The sequence below is a fragment of the Vigna radiata genome, chromosome 6 (assembly GCF_000741045.1).
Source record: "Vigna radiata var. radiata cultivar VC1973A chromosome 6, Vradiata_ver6, whole genome shotgun sequence".
NCBI classification, from domain to species: Eukaryota; Viridiplantae; Streptophyta; class Magnoliopsida; order Fabales; family Fabaceae; genus Vigna; species Vigna radiata.
Genome location: NC_028356.1, coordinates 19,191,064 through 19,195,388, shown reverse-complemented (window position 1 = coordinate 19,195,388; position 4,325 = coordinate 19,191,064). Strand labels below are relative to the sequence as shown.

The 4,325-nt window shown below is 34.6% G+C and overlaps 1 pseudogene; it reads right to left on the bottom strand.

Moving 5' to 3' along the window:
• Window positions 1–3,483: 3,483 nt before the first annotated feature.
• On the bottom strand, window positions 3,484–4,034 carry LOC106764591 (annotated as a pseudogene).
• Between the last annotated feature and the right edge of the window lie 291 nt (window positions 4,035–4,325).

Sequence of the window (4,325 nt, the reverse complement as noted above, 5' to 3'; positions counted from 1 at the left end):
TGCTTGGTAAATTTTCTGAAAGAAAATTGTTTTTTATAAAAAAAGGCTAAATTCGTTTCAACTGTGACTTATTACGCTTTACGCTCTCTGAGTATTATTTCCGCTGCGCAATACTTTTCGAAAATTACCTACTACGATACCAACAGACAATACATGAAGCAATGAAGTAATTGGCTACTCAGTAAAATAATTAGATATGCATTTTAGTACAGTAGTAGATATGTTACAAAGTTAGTGCCCATCTTTCTTTGACTATTTGGCTTTGAGCTAAACCCTTCTAAAGAAAGTTGTGTCAAAGAGTCTGGTGAAGGAGATGAAAGTGTAATCTCCTCTAACTCAGTCTCACCAGGAGGAGACAAAACCGTGCAAGAAAAAACCTCTGCCTAAAAAAACCATGCAACAAAATGCCCACAAGAAAGAGAGAATGAAGAAAAAGAGGTTGCAGCTTCAATCCATAAACTATTGTATTGGGTGGCTTTTGACATCTATCAACTTATTATATCCTTCACTCCCAATCCTTTTCTAAGAAGTTTCTCTAACTCACAAGTATTATTTATATCATGTTGAGTTTCTAAGTTGTAAAAAAGTTTAAAAAGATGGGTAAGAACTAGAAATCAAAAACTAAAACTGAAATTGAGCATTAAAACATTATTCATATATGATAACAATAATGGATCAATGATTAAAACAAATATTCAAATGCAAAAACGAAAGTTCAGTATAAAAACAACCTTTGACACATATTTTCATTCTTTGAAGCTTGTTGTACATTCTTTTTGTTGATTTTAGGCTTTTACTCAATCCAACCAAGTGTATTTGCAATGTGAAATTAAAATCAGACTTGACAACATCCACTTATACCAAAAATGAACTCAGAATGGGTTTTTGAGATGTGAAAATGCACATAAGTTGCTCTAAGGTCAATTAATCAATTCCAACAACTTTACATTATGAAATTAGATTTGCTTAAGCTGGGAATTGGTACTATAACAACATATATCAGAAAATGACCTCCTAACAGCCTGTTATGCAGGAAAATAAGCAACCTGACACCCTAAAGTGAGTTTTAGTGAAACAAATGACCAGACAACAATGCAAACAATTTTGAAATAGGTATTAACATTGAACCAAGCTGGAAAATATGAATGATGAGTCGATATTTTATTGATTTCACTTAGTTTATTGTGCTAGAATTAATCAGGGAATTCTGCTTAATTGTCCGGTTTTTTCACATTTTTCCTAATTATGCTTAATTTGACCGGAAATTCTAATTTTAATTAATTTGAATTTTCTGAGCTAATTATTTGCATTATTATTTTCAGGAAAAATTTTGGAAACACCATTTGGGACATTTGAAGGACACCAAATAAATTCAAGACTATCAAATTTAGAAATTTTAAATTTTTAGTTATATTGTAATTTAATTGTTTAAACTTTTTGGACAAGCTTGTGCACAATGGGCCATTGTTGGCAAAAATATGAGGGTCCAAAAATGTAGGACACTTGGCACCCTAGGGTTTTATTTTTTAGGGTGAACCCCACCTAATTTTAGGACACATGGTCCTAGGGATAAAAAAACGCAGCCGTCAGTTGCTAAAAAAAATTGTTGCAGCGTTTTTAGGGAGGGGCTTCTCGGCTGCAGCGAGAATTTGTGGTGGCTGGAACGGTGCAGAGGCAATTCTCTTGGCTGAATCACTTTTTTTATTGCATTGAAATTTCCTTTGAATCATGTTGACCTTGAAGGATTATGGTTGGATGAAAGAGTGATTGACGTCGGTACTTGTGCCCTTGCAATGTTATTTTCATTTTCTATTCCACAAATGTGAGTGTTGCTGCCGTGAAGGAGTATGTTTTGCTTCATTTTGTTGACTTTCATTAGCCTTGGGAGAAGAGAAGGAAAGATGGGGTCAGGTCACGACCTCCAAGGAGATTTCTTTTTGTTTTATCTTGCATTGCAAAGCTTGGCCATGAATGTATATTGTTTCTTACTTGTTGAGTGCTTGAACATTGAAGACTATGCTTCATGAAACCACTTTACCAATTCATCTTTCACGTTTATCAATGCTCTACATTGCTTTTCTATATTTCTAATCACTTCATTTATTAGCAGTGTACTTTTTCTTTGCAACTTTCTTCATTATAGCATTTCTAGGAGGCATCTACTTTTCTAGCTATAATATGTTCTTTTTTTTTCTTTTTGGTTAATGGTTGCATTTGCATTAATTCCCCTCATACTTTGAAGCAATTGTCGTGAAGAGTGTTTTAACATTGCAGCAAAGTATTGCTCATGCCAAGTATTGTTGACTTTTCTTTGAAGAGAGAAACACGTTAATTGAGAAAGAGGGAGCAACACACACGGTTTTATTCACTTTAATGAGAGATTTTATTTCATTTTGGAAAAAAGAGAGTGCATCACATGGTGTGCAAGAGGTCACGTGAATGGTAGAAGAAAATTATGTTGTTTATTTCTTGAGCTTTTAAATTATGTTTACTTGGTTTTTATCTCTTTAATTTAGTGTAGCATTTAAATAATTTTAACTGTGCTAAATGTTTGTTACTACAGTGTTAGGATGGACATTTTCTTTTAGTTTAATGTTGTCTAGTATGTTGGTAGTGATAATTTAATCGTCATGATAGCTTAGGTTAGCTGGTTGTTATTAATAAAATTACTTTGCTTCCCTGAGACTTTTAAATTTTAATTGCCATACTGTTGCTTTAATTCTGCTCAATATTTAATCTGTTGTCTGCCTGTGATTAGGTATACGCTTAGTTGTCTCCACGGTGTCAATTCTTCGCTTAGTTGATTAGACTGTATGGTGGGTGACTGATTAAATTTGTGCATTGTATTCGCTTAGTCTGTAATTTTGAAGACCGAATTAGCCTTCGCTTAGTTGGATGATTCGTGTCGGATTTGGATTAGAGTAGTGTGTACTTGTCTTTAATCTGGGATTGAAAGCATAGTAATTGAGTTAATGACCAACCATTTTTATTTTGTATTTGATTCCGTTTTTACCTTTTTGTTTACATTTGTGTTTTAATTTGATTCATCCGCATTCACAAACCTTTCACAACTCCCCCCCCCCCACTTCGTGTGTGACTTAATACTCGAACCGTAGTTGGTCCTTGAGAGACGACCTAGGAGTCACTTCCTAGCTATACTGCATTTCTCATATGCAATCAAATTTGTATGAGCTGCAACACCCATCAATGAACTAGGTGAAATTAAATTCGAAATGGTGATTCAAAGCAAAGCTAGCATGGTGATAAGCTAAAAACTGTTCAATCATATGGTTTAAACACAATTAAAATCATTAAAAACAACTTTATTTGTCACATCTCCACCAAGGAAAACCCACCTTTGTCATAGCAGGCGTGGACCTCACTTCTCCACCAACCATCACAGACCCTTTCAAGTTGGCATGAATCAAATAATGTGTCAATACTAATAATAGTAGCGCAGCTGATGATTGTTTGAAGAGCAACCTATGGAGCAATTTCAAGCCTAGGCTCAAAGTAAAAACTAGTGAATAGTTGTAGAGGGAACCTCTTTGATACAGGGCATTTCTATGACCATTTCCATTGTTTAAGGTTCCAATCAAATGTGAGGAGTGCTGGAGATCCATAACTTTAGATATATATTTGATCATCAGTACCACTGCTAGCAAAAACATCATCAAACTCCCCAAAGCCTTGGAAGTATCTATGGGGAATTCGTACAATCTCTTCCGACTTCCTATCATTAAGAACCCATATGCCAATTCCTTTTAGTATGTCAGGTCTATCCTGCTTACCAATTCCTCCCACCATTACAAGTTTTTCCTTCATATTCATCAACCGGCCACATGTTAGTGAATAGGGTGCAACAATAAAACTCCTTCTCAAGGTAGGTTGAGAAGTGAGATTAGAAATATTATATGCAATCAGTGCATGCCTACTTTCTGAAGGAACACCCCCAGCTAAGTAGACTAAAAAGTATAACACACCATTGCATATCACACACTCATTACCACCTCTCCACCCCATCAAAACCTCTGTTGCAGTTGTCAACCAGGTCTCTTTCTTTGAGCGGTATATATGAATTGAGATCATCAAAATTGTATTGTGAATTCACCTAATGTAGACTTATTCTAAGGTATGTAAACATCCTAACAAGTCTAACTTAGTCTAATAAAGGTAGGAAAGTGGTGAAAAGCAAAGAATAAGCTAAAACTCAAAGTTTGAGTTTTAAGTACCTAAAAAGTGAACTTTTAAGGTGAGAATTTTTCAATTCACCTAATGTAGATTTATTCTAAGGTATGTAAACATCCTAACAAGTCTACTTAGTC